Raw genomic sequence first — 16,158 nt, 5'->3', positions numbered from 1 at the left:
GTCAAAGTGGCCTCTGTATGGTACTCTTTGCCTCCGGAATCAACCACACTGGTCCCAACACAGTCTTTCTAACCTGAGTCAGACTGTGAGCGATGAGAACTATTTCTGTCTTTAGGAAGGCTGGCATGAAGTATGATCTCTCAGGCTTCTTCCATCTCGATAACATGGGGGTCTGGATTGTTGGCGTCCTCTGGGCTGGGCACCATTCATTCACCGTGTGGGAGGAGAGAGCACAGATTTGGGCTAAGCCCTCTTGGGGTCCCAGCCATCAGCTGCTGCTGCTGTGCCACCTCAATTTCTTGCCTTTCAGAAGATTCCCACCTGCAGTTCTTGGCGGTCCCCTGCTGCTCTCCATCTGCTTCCGAGTTGCTGACCAAAGGGTAGGCTCTGTAATGTGCAAGTGTGAATCTGCCGTGAAATCTGCATCCCTCACCTCCTGTGACTGCTGAGTCCATGTGTGTGTGGGGGAGGGGCGAGGGCCTTGGTCTCTGCCTATTCAGTGCCACCTATTTTAGAGGGAAAAACAGGAACAGGTGGTTGATTAAATAAACATGTCACTAGCAGTCAAAGTAACACGAGCAAAAATTTGGTTATCTATCAGGACCTAGTAAAGAATTCTGGATTTGCAGTCAGGATTCTCATCTTGGTTTCATTGCTGAACTTGGACATATCACTCTCCCTTGCTGGGTCTTTTTTTTTTTTTTTTTTCTTAATAGGGATGGGAGGATGAGTTGATCTGATAAGCTTTAAATTTAAGCTCTGTCCTTTCACTAAATTTCCCAGCACACAGATTTTATAGGTTGTTTTTTCTTCTGGTTGCAACATTTCTGAAATTGATTTGCAACTTACAATCCGTGGCATGTCCTAGTTTAATTGACAACGTTTGTTCTTTGTTGGTGATACAGAAAGTGATGCTGAGTCATGCAGTTAATGGCATATGGAATCTAATGAATTATGTGATGTCCATTATTCCTTCCTTCTTCTTGTGATCAGGTGAACCAAATGAAGGAACCAGATCTCACGGTGGATAGTGTCTTCTCCTTGCATCACTTCTCAGACTAAGCTGTCTGGTTGTAATAGCTAGGATGAGGGTTAGCTGCATAGAAAAGGAGCTCCCCCAAATAACAGTGGCTTTACAAAAATCCTTTCTTTCTTTCTCACATACAGGAATACCAGAGGAAGGCAGGCCAGAGTTGGCATGCTCAGGCCCCTAATCTCCCATTATTGTTTCAACCTTTTCCATCCCAATATCCGGCTTGGCTTTGTCCTCAAGGTCACTTCACTGCCCAAGATGGCAGATGGAGCTTTAGCTTTTCATGTCCAGGGAGCAGGAAGGAAGAAAGGCAGAGGAGCGCAAAGGATCCATCCTTATTGATTCAGTTCCCATGATAATTCCTTCTTAGAATTGTCCTGCAAAATCCACTTACTGTCTGTCCAGAACTTGGTCACATAATCAACCATCATTGAAAGGGAGGTTTGGAAATAAATAATAACGTTTTTGCTTAATGCCTTGATGCTCCAAATAAAGTCAGAGTCTGCTACTAAGGAAAAAGGGAACATAACATGGTTATGGGTAGACAACCAGCTGTCTCTGTCACGTCACTGAGGTGTGAGGACTATGAATCTACAGATCAGGAGGAAATTTGTCTCATTTCATCTTTTCTTGCTTGTCTCGGTTTTCTCATATACATAATGTGGTTAATGATGTTTCTACCTAATGGAAATAATTTTCACGCAAATCATACGAGACATAAAAATGAAACAACGTCTTAAATAAAATATACCCTCTAATATGAAGGGATTGGAATTTTTTAGCTTATCAAGAAAACCTTTAAGAAGATAAAGAGCATCATGGATAGGTCTGTTTCTCATCCTGCTAATCTTCATTCCTGAACTTTACTCTTTCCCTCAAACATGAAAGGAGGCTTCCAGGTCTCTGAATCTATGCCTTGGTGTCTAGTGTGGACTAGATTGGAACATGTTGGGTTAATGGGCATCTATGTCTTTAAAAATGGCACTGTCCTTGTTTCTACTCTGGTACCTAGATACCTTCAAGATATTCTCTTTTCACTTCAATTTTAGACCCTCATCCTGTAGCTTAATCTCTTTTCCTTCCTTCTGCTGGTGACAGACACAGGCCTCTCTGGGCTCAGGTGGCTGGCAGGGGTGTTTTCACATGAATGTGGAGATCATTTTGAGGTCAGGGAGATGTGGTAAGAGTCAAGCCACCTGGGTTCAGTCCCATTGCTGCCTTTAATATCAGTGTGACTTTGGAAAAGTCTCTCCCCTTGCCCCCACCATCAGCTGTATTTTCTTTGTTGGGAACATAAGGACTATTGGAAATCTTGAAATCTACTCTCTACTGGGAACCATTGGTTCCTTCCTCAGCACATTTGTGTGGCAGAAATGAAGGTCAGAAGGGGGCAGTAACCTGCCTTTGGTCACAGAGCCGGTATGGGCATCAGAGGTTTAAATCAAATGTGTCTTATTCTGATTCTCAAAGGCCAACTTTTACTCAAAATTCCAACTCTGCACACCATGAAGATATAAATTTTTATCTCTACATTTTGCATTACAAAATCAGATGCTCATGCTAGAAAAGAGGCTGAGCTCCTTTTCAGCACATGGGAGGCATCTGACATGGGAGGCGGTGGTCCTAGTGGCTGGTTTCCTTCGTCTCTCTTCTAGCATTTGAAGAAAACTTCGGTGATGACAGAAGTCACAGAGCAACCGTGACACCAGCCTGACCCTTCCAGACTGGTGGGGTCAGGGTGGGGTTGTCCCCTGACAAAATTCAGAACAAGGCAGACATTCCCTGGACGTGGCTGTCCACAGGGTGCCAACAGCTGCCACTGTCGAGGAGCCCCGGGCCGGAGGCTGATAACAGGGTGAGGCTGTGTGACAACCATGGCTCTCTCCCTTGGGACTCGGGCTGGGAAACTCCTGTGACAATAGTGAAAACCCCTGGGAAGCAGCTACAGTGACACAGGCATGTCCTGCCGGACATCTCACTGGTGGCCGCCAACTTACAGAAGCGTTGACTGATGAATGAGCAGGATTGGCTCATGAGCACTGCTGCTAATCAGACCCTCCTCCAAGAAGTGACTCATGGCCCGGCAGCAAGACTGTGGTTGGCTGCCAGCATGCAGCTGATGGATGTTTTGCGGCTGACCTTGGCCATATTCTTCCTGTGGCAGCCCCTGTTCCTCAGATGCCGTGTCTCTCTTTCCCATCGCTTCATTAATCCAATAGACATTTATTAGCTCCTGTTGGGCGTGTGCCATAATCAAAGAAATCAAAGGTGGAGATCAAAGAAGTTCTTATATCAGGGGATCAAGTGTGTAGTAAGCTGGGTACTAAGGAGACCGGAATGAGGATGTCATAGCTCTCTCGTCAGTGAGCCCAACATGCAAAGAGGGGGCTGAGACCCCCCGCCTGCTCCTGGTGGTGCTGCGGAGAGGAAGGAGGGGAGGGGAGTCAGTTCCTCCTAAGAATAGCGCAGGTTTCACGAGGTGCTGGCATTAGCTTTGGACTTTGAAGTAGAGAGTGTGTGCACCAGAAGTGGGCGAGTTGGCTGGCAAGCACGGACCCGCATCTGTAGGAGGAGAAACAAGGAGGCAGGAAGTTATGTCCAGTGCTGAGCGAACAGTGAATTGTTCACTTTGTCACTTTGCCTGGAGCTACCTCTCTGGCTCATTCTGTGCTCTCTCCTCCTTGCTCTTTACCTCTAGCCTCAAAGGCCTTCGATTCCTCAATGGCCCAGGTTCATCTTCGCCTTTGGATCTCACCCATGTTGATCCCAATGCCGATCCCTATGTCTGGAAACTTCTCTTCCCCTCCACCTCTTAGTCTAGCTAACTGCAACTGGATTCAAACGTCACTTCCTTGGGGATGTCTTCCTGATCCACTAGCAGAAATTGTGACCTTACATCAGACATGCCCATTGCACTCTGCAGCTAACTCTTGTGATGTCACAACTGTTTTGACTTCAATCTCCGTTTTCCTTACCATATGCCAAGCCCCATGAGGCCCACCACTGTTTTCCCAGTGCCCAGCCTGGGCCCCAGAACATAGTAGGCACTCAGTTATTATTAGATGAAAGAATAAACAAGAATGACATTAGACAAGGAGGTAGCTAGCAACTCTTGGAAATCCTTGAAATTTGAATCAAGGAGTTTGGGTTTTATCATTAAGCAAAATGGGGAACCTCATAACCTACTTATGAAAACACAGTCTAGCAAACCTCCTTGGTAAACATTAACATATAGAAGGATCTCACTGATCCTTTTAGTGACTCCTTGAGAACTTTATGCCCTTTGTGCCTTTTATCCCCACGAAGGGAAGTCTGAAGTTTAGGGACATTGAGCTAGGTGACAGGGCCACCAGCTGGGCTCATGGCAGAGTAACTCAATGTCAGGCCTAATGGCTACATTCTTGCTCCTTCTTTCCTATTGTGCCAACACTCTTTCTTAGAAGAAAGAGCATCTGATACATTTGAGATAATTGGGAAACTGCAGTAGACAGTAACTATGGATGAAAATACTTGTATATTCTTGGGGGTCCATAGCACTGGGCAGACCAAAATGACTAAGAACAAAGCTGGAGGCTTCATGGAAGAAGTTATTACTTGAGCCAGTCAGCCCTAAGCCAAATAATGAATAAGATTTGCATAATTGATGAAAAGAAGGTGGCAGTTTGTGTCCTTGCAAGTAGTTCTCCAGAGATTCCTCTCAGCATCTCCTGCTGCTGTGTTTTTGCCCCTCATTTCTTTTTTTTAAATTTTTTAAAAATTTAATTTGATTTTATTATGTTAGTCACCATACAATACATCATTAGTTTCTGATGTAGTGATCCACGATTCATTGTTTTCGTATAACACCCAGTGCTCCATGCAGTATGTGCCCTCCTTAATACCCATCACCAGGCTAACCCATCCCTCCACCCCCCTCCCCTCTAGAACCCTCAGTTTGTTTCTCAGAGTCCATAGTCTCTCACGGTTCGTCTCTCCCTCCGATTTCTTTAGCTATTCCATTGTGCTTGAGATGCAAAAGGAAACATGGGCCCAGCGCAGAGCCGTCCTTTTCTAGTGAAAGTAGAAGAAGGCTACTGTGGGCAGATGCTGTATCTCATCTCTAAGCATCTCTTCAAATCTCCAAATCCATCCAAAGGCAGAAGGCAGTGTTCTCTAGCTATGGTTTGTATTAAGAGACATGAGTTGTGCTGATTACAGTTTTGGGGGGACATCAAGGAAGTGGGAGACAGGACAAGTTCTAAACCCAGTTCACCATTGGAATGACTTGGAGGTAGTATTTCAAGTTATAGGGGCCTCACTCTTGGAGACTTAGCTCCTATAGGCCCTGAGCAAAGCGCTGGGAATCGATTTTTTAAAATCTCCTTAAGTGATTCTGATGATAGCCAAACTTGAGCTCCCAGGTGTAAGGAAAGGAGCACTGGGACAAGGGTCCTTTTTCAGATATGTCTATGTATAAAAAGAATTATACACCATATTCCAGATGTATATGAGATGTATTCTGGATAGGGAAGGCTGCTTCCACATTCAAAAATCGATCAATATAATCTACCATATCAACAAACTAAAGAAGAAAAATTCCATCATCTCCATGGGCACAGGACAAACGTGAGAAAGCCAAAACACATTCATGATAAAAACTTCCAGCAAGACTACAAGGGAATATCCTCAACTTGATAAATAGCACCCACAAAAAACTTACAACTTATACTTAGTGGTGAGAACCACGTGCTTTCTTCCTAAGATTGGGACCAAGGCAAGGATGTCCACTCTTATTCACCATTTACTGGAAGTGTTATGAGAAAAGAAAAAGAAATAAAAGACATACAAATAGAAAGGAAGAAATAAAATCGTCCCTATTTTTAGAAGATATGATTTTCTACTTAGAAAATCCCCAGGAATATATCAAACCAAACCAAACAAAACACCTCCTAGGACTAATAAGTGAATTCAGCAAGTTTGCAGGATACGAGATTAATGCACAAAATAAATTGCATTTCCATATGCTAACAAAGAACATGCAGAAACTGAAATTAAAAACAAAATACCATTTAGAATCATGCCAGAGAAAATAAAATACTTAGATATACTTTTTAACAAAACACATACAGGATCTATATGCTAACAAATACAAAATGCTAATGAAAGAAATCAAAGAGACTTAAAAAATAGAGAGTAATACTGTGCTATAGACTGGAAGAGTCAACATAGTAAAAATATCGATTCTCGTCAGATTTATCTGTAGAGTTAATGCAATTCCTAACAAAATCCCAGCCGTGTTGTTGTTGTTTATAGACACAAATAGCCTTATTCTAGTGTAAGGTTCAGGTGTACATTGTGTTGATTTAATATACTTATATATTGCCAAATGGTTCCCACCATAGTGTTTGCTAACACTTCTATCACATCACATAATTACCATTTCTTTTTTGTGGTGAGAACATTTATGATCCACTCTGTTAACTAACTTCAGCTATAAAATATGGTCTTGATAACTATAATCACCAAGCTGTACCTTTTATCCTATAATTCATGCATCCTGTATAAGTGAAATTTTTATACTTTGACCAACATCTCCCCATTTACCCACCTCTTAGCCCCTGGTTACCATCTTTTTACACTCTGTTTCTATGAATCTGGCTTTTTTAGATTCCACACATAAATGACATCTTACAGAAACTGTCTTTCTCTATCTGACTTATCCACATAGCCTAATGCCCTCAAGGTCCATCTGTATTGTTGCAAATGGCAGAATGTCCTTCTTTCTCAATACAATGGCTGAATAATCTTCCATTGTACTGTATGTCTATCTATCTTCTATCTATCATCTATCTAAACAGCCTAGATATCCTTCAGCAGGTAAATGGTTAAACAAATTGTGGTATATCCATACCATAGAATTTTACCAAACAAGAAAAAGACAAACTACTGATACATGCAACAACTTGGATGAATCTCCAGAGAATTATGCTAAGCAAAGAAAGCCGGTTCAAAATTGTTACATGCTATAGGATTCCATACATATAATATTTTTGCACTCAGGAAATTTTACAAATTGAGAACAGACCAATGGTTGCCGGGGATCAGGGATGGTAGGGGTGAGATGTAGTGGGTGCATTATAAAAGGGCAACAGGAGGGATCCTTGAGATCTCTGATATATTTGGTATCCTGACATGGTGGATACATTCACAGGTGATAAAATTAAAATTGCATAGAGTTCAACACACACCTACAAGTAAAACCGGGGAAATCTGAGTAAGATCAGTGGATTGTATCAATGTCAGTAACTTAGTTGTGATGTAATACTATAGTTTTACAAAATGTTACCATTGAGGAAACTGCAGGGAGCACACAAGGGTTCCTCCTGCATTATTTCTTGCAACTGCATTTGAATCTACAAAGATCCCAATATATATTTCAATTAGAAATGTAGCATCTCTGTTTGTTCTTTTCCTGCCTAGACCTGGATGACTCACAGCCTTAGTATAAAGTCAGCATCACAGAATGCAGGACAGAAAGATGGGGGGAAAATCAGGTCCATCATGACTTTGCTGAGCCCCAGATCAAAGCAACTCTGACTCCCATCCTTCCTCTGCACTTATCAGTCACTTAAGCCAACGAATTTCCTTATTGTTTGAGGAATTTGGACCATCAAGAGATTTTCCTTTCCTAATCCGGGACCAGTTTTCACTCATGGAAATGAAGCAAAGAGGGACGCTACGAAATTCACATTTTGGAGATAGTAATGGTGTCACAGAGACACTGTGCCTAGAAGATAATTTTGGCTTGAAGCTTTTTAAGAGGGGAGACCTTAGCCAAGTCACTTACCTTCTCCAAAGAGGTTACAGATACTTCTCTAGTTTTTTTGGTAAGTGTCCACTCATGAAACAAATAATTGCTGAGTGTCTTTTCTGGGTTTTGGAACAGCAAGTTAAATGGATAAAATCCCCAACTCATGGAGGTTGCATTCTAGGACAGGGAGACAAACACGAAACATATGAGCAGATAAACATCTAATACGGTGGACGGTAGTAAGTCCTAAAGAGAAAAACAAAGCAGGTGCTAGAGCACTGTGGGGTACAATGGGGAGAGTGCTGGGTCATACTTTACTGCATGGTCTGGGACCATGTGAATTATCATATGCTCTTTGAAGAGAGATTAGAAGGAAGTGAGAGTGAGCCGTGTGGATATCTGGATGAAGAGCATTCCAGGCAAGGAGAAGAGAAAATGTCTTGACTCTTTGGATGTGTTTATGGAGCTGTTAAAGATAGACTGGGTAATCTTTTGGGGAATCTTTATCCTCTACTTGTTCAAAAGAGTACACTGCCTTGGTGTGGAGTAAGAAACTAAGTTTTGATTAAAATGGTTACTTTTCAGTTGCCTCAGTTAGTTTCATGTGAATAACCTATCTGTGAGCTCATGGCTCAGATGGGTGGAGAAATGTGTGAAAATCTCTATCAAGGGCAATGGGCTCAGATGTCAGTTTCTTTTCTTTTTTTCATCACAGGAAAGTGGCAGGCAGAGAAAAAATAAGTGGGTGTTAGCTGGTATGAGCTTCTAGGAGTCTACTCAAGTGTCTCCATCTATCAAAAAGTCATAATTGCAAGGTTAACTCCACAGGGTTGCAGATGTGTGAGTAAGAGAAGAAATGGAAGAAAAAGCTCTTTATATGTTCCTATTGATTGGTATCTTTAGTTTCAGATTAATGAGATCTTTCCTACAACTTGGTCCAAAACCCGTTTTTGGGGGAAGGGGCATAAGCATGAAATCCATGGACCCTAACATCTGGAAAAAAATGTACACACACCCAATTTCAGGAAAGGTCCAGAGACCCTCAAAACCATCCTACAGGGTCAGATTAAGAACCCCTATTAAACCAGTTAGTTGACATAGCTTTGTAAACAAGTAACACATGGGTTTTTATTGGAATAAAGTGGGAAAATGGACATAAAAAGACTGTTGCAAAATGGTGTATTGACATGAGTTATTATCAAACTTTTATGAGAACGCATTTGTGTGTAGACATGTGTGGGTTAGTGCATTCATCAGATTCTGTGCTTGTCGTGGTAGTGAAGGGGACAATGTATTGCTTGTTTGTGAAAACATATGCATGAGCACATTTGTGAGCCTTGGCAGGCGTATCTTTTAGTTCAAATGCATCTGTCTCTGTGTGTATGTGCAAGCGTGGGTGTGCCTCGGAGTCCACGTGCTTTCGTTAGATTTTGTTGGAAGTGAAGCCTTTTGGATCAATGCACCAAAAGATGAATGTCATGTAGCACAGGACCTGGCCCCGGGGGCTGACATCCTACAAGGTTGTCTGAAAAATCCATTTGCAGGCCGATGCTAGCACAGTCTAGTCCCCAAAACATTGACCAGGCCCAGAATCATGTCTGCTGATTTTCTGCAAGTTTTTAAAGAGAAAAGGAAAACATAATCCTCCTTTTGGTCTTCATTGTTTTCACTTCTGTTCCTTCTAGGGATGGAGAGCCAGAAAGGAGAAAAAAGTTTCCATCAGGAAATACAGTCCTTCTGCATTCCTGTGATTTTCAGGAGGAAGAGTACAGAGCATGGTGGCAAGAATTTGAACTTGGGAGTTAAAATAGGTGAGTTCTGATCTCGTCTCTACCCTTACCAACTAGCACACATTGGACAAGTCACCGAAGCTTCCTGAGCTACAAATTGCTCATTACTAGGATGGGGATAATATCTATTTTGTCAGACTTTGGTATTGTTGAGAGTATGACATAAGGTCACATATGCATAGAGTATATGCATAGGATATGCATAGAATAAATAAACTTTCAGTTTATAAAAAATAACATTTTATGTTTAGTCAATAAAATTTAAAATATTTGAAAGAATTAAATAGTGCTTCATTTTTCTGTGGTGGACTTTCTAGACTAACTTAGAAAAAGATCTGGGAAAATTCTCATTGTGTTATTTATTTAAAACAGATATTTGCTCAGCTCCTACTTTACGCCAGGCACTGTGCTAGGGGCTGGAGATACGGTGGAAGACAAATACAGCAATAATCCCTATGAAAGGAATTTATAGCCTACTGAGGGAGATAGGCATTAAGCAACTAAACAAGTAAATATGTAAATATAATTAAAATGGTGGCAAAAGCAATAACAGTAATAATGAATGCTACGAGTGACTAATAAAAGAATCTAATTTAGCCTGTGTCATCATGGAAGACTTCCCTGAGGAGGTGACTTTCAACTTGAGATCCGAAGGGGATTGATCGAATTGGCTTGGAGCAAAAGCAGTCCCTAACCTCTGCCCGTTAAGATCTGTTTTTCCCCCTGTGATTCTGTGGAACAAACATGAAATTGAATTCCTTTTCCATGCTGAAAAGTAAGTAAGGGAAAGGGGTGGAGGGATATATGTAAGGAGAATATTAAGAGATAAATCTTATTTCTATATTGTAGTCTTTTTCCTTCAAACTGTTCCTAATCCCCTGACTTTTGATTCATAAAGAGATAAGAGTTTTCCTTCCCATTATAGCCTTGCCGAAAGACAATGAGCAGTTTTGCAACAAATGATTTATGTACTGAAATCTGGAGAGATTTTACTCATAAAAATATTCCAGCCTTTTATCTTGATCATCTGATATATTCAGAAGCTTGGATGCTTCTGAATTAACTGCAGATTAAATGATTCAAGCCAGCTGGAAAAGTAGAAGGGCAAAAGGGGGGCCACGGAAGGAGGCTCATCACCACTGTGATTGTAGCCCTATTAATGTAGAAAGCTTATTGCAGGATTAAAGGCAGGAGGGGTGGAGGTGAGGTCTGGGTCTTGGGGCGGGGTGGGGGTGGATGGTTCTTGGTCGGGTGGATATTCAGTCATTAACACATTTATTAAGCACGTACTATGTGTTAAACAGGGAAGATGCAGTGGTGGGCATTTTAGGTATGGGTGTTGTGCTCATGGAACTTATAGTCTGATGGGAGAAGGAGATAATAAAACAAACAAGAGATCTACCAATACATCTCGAACACAGCATCATTGCGACTTAGTGGAAGCAGTTGGGTCAGACATCATGGCTTCACTCCCTCCATCAAGTAATTCTTGCTCCCCTATTCATGCATTTAGTCAGTCATCCCCCTGCTATTCAACAAGTGTATTTTCCGAGCTCCTATTTTGCTTTTTATTCGGTGTAACCGGGGGAGCCCCCCAAAATGAATGAGATGGGACCTCCCCCTTCACAAGAGCTCAGAGTCTGTGGGAACAAATCATTACGGTGCGAGGCAGAATTGGGTAAGTGCCTCAAAAGAGTTTCATCCAGAGGTCGTGAGTGTCCAGAGGGAACAGACATCTTATTTGGCTGGGTAATAGACTTTAGGGAAGAAACCAAAAATTCAAACACCATATACTGAGTGCCTTCCTCTGACCCAGTCTCTGTGCTAGATTCTGGAGTTAACAAAGATGATCAGACAGAGGTGCTGCCCAATGGTAGCTTCTAGTGTGGAAGATGGGACAGGCATTTAGATAATAACTGCAGTATGATGGAGTCATTCATTCACTTACCAAATATCTCCCAAGGATCTACCATGGACCAGTCTGTATGTGGATACGAGGTGAGCAAGACTGACCTTCCCTGCCCCTGTGGTACTTATACTCAGGCTTATAATATGGTGGACGGATTTTGTTATTTTGCTGGGCATCACCAGTTTTGGTTACTGCCAGATGGGGTAGGTGATGAGGGGCCCCTGGGAGACTAACTTGTCTACTAGGGTCAAAGAACTGGATATCCAAGGAATAAGGTTATAGCGGGAGTGTTCAGCAAGCAGCCCCCTCCCCCAAAATTCCAAAAGAAAGGGCGGACTAGAGGGGCCAACCAGAAGATGTGAGAAATCGGGAAGTTAGGTAGTCAGCAAACAAATGGAAGGTCTGTTGGGAAGGAGAGAAGAAGACAAACATTTACTGGGCACACACTAGGGGCAGGCATTATACTAGCTGTTTTACACACAGAGTTTCTTTCACTCTTTTTTTTTTTTAATTATGTTATGTTAATCACCATACATTACATCATTAGTTTTTGAGGTAGTGTTCCATGATTCATTGTTTGCGTATAACACCCAGTGCTCCATGCAGAATATGCCCTCTTTAATACCCATCACCAGGCTGACCCATCCCCCCACCCCCCTCCCCTCTAGAACCCTCAGTTTGTTTCTCAGAGTCCATAGTCTCACATGGTTTGTCTCCCCCTCCGATTTCCCCCCTTCATTCTTCCCCTCCTGCTATCTTCTTCTTTTCTTTTTTTTAACATATAATGTATTATTTGTTTCAGAGGTACAGGTCTGTGATTCAACAGTCTTACACAATTCACAGCGCTCACCATAGCACATACCCTCCCCAATGTCTATCACCCAGCCACCCCATCCCTCCCACCCCCCACCACTCTAGCAACCCTCAGTTTGTTTCCTGAGATTAAGAATTCCTCATATCAGTGAGGTCATATGATACATGTCTTTCTCTGATTGACTTATTTCGCTCAGCATAATACCCTCCAGTTCCATCCACGTCATTGCAAATGGCAAGATTTCATTCCTTTTGATGGCTGCATAATATTCCATTGTAGACGAATTTCTTTCATTCTTTGCGATGCATGATTACAAGAGAAAGTCAAGGCCCAGACCTATGTAGGACCTGGGATCCAGACATAGTATTGGAAAAACCCTGAGGTAAATTTCTAGGACTGGAGGAAGAAGGAGGAGGGGGCTTTGAGAAGGAGAAGATGGTAGAAGGATGAGGTTTCAAGGCTGAAATTGACTGACCTGCCAGAAGGCTGAGAGCCTGAAGAAGCCAAGAGCCTGCTGTCCTTCTTTATGTTGGAATGATCTCTCAAGCCATCTGCTGATGAGGGCCAGTGGTGACCTCTGAAGACAGTGAGGGGAGGTGGAGATGGGGAAGCTGTCAGGCCTGGCATAGAGGAGCAGAGCCAGACTGTTTCTAATACATTCCACCCAGCAGGACCTCTGTTCCTGATTTCTACTCTGAACATCCCCTGTGTGCAGATTAGATCAGGTAGCTGAGATATGGAGTCTCACAGCTCCTGGGGTTTTCATTCATACCAATTGCATTAAGAAGTGTTCAATGGCAAGTAACTAAAACCCAACTCCAAACCAAGTTAGTTATTAAAGATAATTTATTTTTAATAGCTTTGTTGAAATATAATTTACATAACCTACAATTCACCCATTTATTTTTTAATTTTTTAAATTTAAATTCAATTAACATATAACGTATTAGTAGTTTCAGAGGTAGAGTTCAGTGATTCATTAATCTTAAATAATACCCAGTGCTCATTACATCATACGCCCTCCTTAATGCCCATCACCCAGTTACCCCATCCCCTCACCCCCTCCCCTCCAGCAACCCTCAGTTTGTTTCCTATGATTAAGAGTCTCTTATGGTTTGTCTCCCTTTCTGATTTGTCTTGTTTTTTTTTTCCTCTCTTCCCCTATGATCCTCTGTTTTGTTTCTTAAACTCCACATATGAGTGAGATCATATGATAATTGTCTTTCTTTGATTGACTTATTTAATTTAGCATAATGCCCTCTAGTTCCATCCATGATGTTGCAAATGGCAAGATATCATTTTTTTGGCTATTGTGGACATTGATGCTATGAACATTGGGGTGCACATGCCCCTTCGGATCCCTACATTTGTATCTTTGGGGTAAATACCCAGTAGTGCAATTGCTGGGTCATACAGTAGCTCTATTTTCAACTTTTTGAGGAACCTCCATACTGTTCTCCAGAGTGACTGTACCAGCTTGCATTCCCACCAACAGTGTAAAAAGTTTCCCTTTTCTCCACATCCTTGCCAGTATCTGTTGTTTCCTGACTTGTAAATTTTAGCCATTCTGACTGGTCGATTCACCCATTTAAAATGTGTATACAATTCAATGGTTCTCTATAGTCAATGTTAGATCATTTTCATCAATTCATAAAGAAATCCCAGTCTTTATAGCTATTATTCCTCTAACCCCTATCCTTCCTAGCCCTGAGCAGCCACTACTCTATTTTCTGTCTCTAGAGATTGCCTGCTTTGGACACTTCCTATGAATGGAATCAGAGAATTATATAATAAAATAATATGTGGTCTTTTGTGACTAGCTTCTTTGACTTTGCAAAATAGTTTTGAGGTTTATTCGTGTTGTAGCATGCATCAACTTTATTCCTTTTATGGCTGAATAATATTCCACTTTATGGATATATCATATTTTGTTTATCCATTCATCAATTGATGGACATTGGGGTTATTTCCATCTCTTGGATATTATGAATGATGCTGCTGTGAACATTTATGTACAAGCTTTTGGCAGACAGATGTTTTCATTTCTCTTGGGTATGTACCAAAGAGTGGGATTACTAGGTCATTTGTTAATTCTACATACAGTCATCTGAGAAATTGTTAGACTCTTTTCCAAAGTATCTGCACCACTTTACGTTCCCACCAGCAGTGTATGAGGATTCTGATTCCTTTCTGTTTTCACCAACATTTGTTAGTGTGTGACTTTTTGATTCTAGCCATCCTAGAGCTTGTGAAGTGATTTCCCATTGTTTTGATTTGCATCTCCCTGGTAACTAATGACGTTGAGCATCATTTCATGTGCTTATTGGTTGTTTGTGTATCTTCCTTGGAGAAATGTCTATTCAGATTCCTTGCCCATTTTTAATTGTTTATTATTCTTTTTATTATTGAAGACTACTTTTGTCTGAATATTCTCAAGATATTGCAGATTTCAGGTGAGGCTAGATCCAGTGGCTCAAAAATATTACCAGAGACTTTTTCTTTATGTATCTTATCTCTGCCTTCCATAATATTGGCTTCCTTTTAAGCTTGGCTCTTTTAGTGGTTGAAAAATGACTGTTAATTGCTATTGAGTCAAAACTTCCTCTGTTCTATCCGGTGGCAGAGAAACTTGGGCTTCTTTTTGATTAGCTTGATTTAGGTCACATGATGACCTCTGAATTAATCACAGTGGTGATGGAATGGAAATTATACAGATTGGACTGGGCCATTTAAAGATGCATTTGAAGAGCTGAATTTGGACTCAGTTCTTACCTCCACCCCAAACGCACATGGCTACTACACAATGAGCACAATGAGGGAGGGTTGGGAGAGAGGTTGGAACGGCAGCCAACATAATCCACTGTAGCATTTTTGTAATTATAAGTTTATGTAGCTATTTGATTAATGTCGATTCCCCATTAGGGTATCAAGGCAGCAGGGATCATATTTCTTTTGCTTATTTGCATTTAGAACACCATCCTTTTCCTCATCATATTAATGGACAGACATGGGCCAGATACTATGTTATGTGCTCTGTGTGGATTAAAACACTACATGGTTGATATTATTATTATCATCCCCATTTTGCACATGCAACATCCAGTTAGTGGTAGAGCTGTGATTTGAATCCAGGCGGGCTGGGGACTGGGTATTCTTGACCTCCCTCCTCATGGATGACAAATAATTTTCATCTTTGCAGCTTTTAGTACGATGTGTGGCACAAAATAGGCATGGGCACTCAATAAGTATCTATTGAATTTAAATTGAATGAAAATCTAATATTTTAAAGTAAAGCCATGAATTTCTTTCATGGCAAGAAAAGTAGGCGAGGTCAGAGACCAAAATGAAGAACCAGGTGGTTGGATGAGTTTCCCAGCAGCCCCTTCCATCACACTGATGCTCCTGCCCCAGCTTTGAGACAAAGGTCTGGGTCAGAATGTCTGAGGTCGCATGCGTCAATCAGACACATCTCCAGACCTTCAGTGAGCTCTCCTCTCAGGAGGTGAAACCAGCTTCCCAAAGTTCATGAGTGAGCATAGAAATCCAGAAACCAACTTTGAAATAAGGCCTTAAATTCCTTCTGCAATAAATAATTAAGAAGTCTCGTAGGTTTTTTTCCCCCATCCTTTGAATCAAAAGAAAAATAATGTGAGATCAAAACCCCCAGAAGAATATGAAGAAAAATATTCAGAAAAGATATGGGTGCTTGGAATAAAAAACATCTTTCCCCACGCATCAAAAGAAGCTCCCAGTTTATCAGACATTTTCACGTGGGCTGCAGCATGTTGGGATGAGAGGAAAAGCAGAGCAGCGAATTCTAGG

The 16,158-nt window shown here is 41.5% G+C and overlaps 1 long non-coding RNA gene across 2 annotated transcripts in view; it reads left to right on the top strand.

Moving 5' to 3' along the window:
• Window positions 1-308: 308 nt before the first annotated feature.
• LOC118523897 (uncharacterized) overlaps window positions 309-16,158 on the top strand; it is a 76,191-nt gene continuing 60,341 nt past the window's right edge. Inside the window, exons 1-3 of one of the 2 annotated variants that reach the window (XR_004911312.2) lie at window positions 309-380; window positions 9,509-9,634; window positions 10,211-10,388. This is a non-coding gene — a long non-coding RNA (uncharacterized LOC118523897). Of the gene's footprint in view, window positions 381-5,034; window positions 5,195-9,508; window positions 9,635-10,210; window positions 10,389-16,158 lie in introns of those variants that run through there. The other variant, XR_004911311.2, reaches the window with a different exon arrangement.

The sequence above is a fragment of the Halichoerus grypus genome, chromosome 14 (genome assembly GCF_964656455.1).
Source record: "Halichoerus grypus chromosome 14, mHalGry1.hap1.1, whole genome shotgun sequence".
Taxonomy (NCBI): Eukaryota; Metazoa; Chordata; class Mammalia; order Carnivora; family Phocidae; genus Halichoerus; species Halichoerus grypus.
Note: the sequence above shows the minus strand (reverse complement) of the source record. Positions and strands in the feature narration are given on the sequence as shown.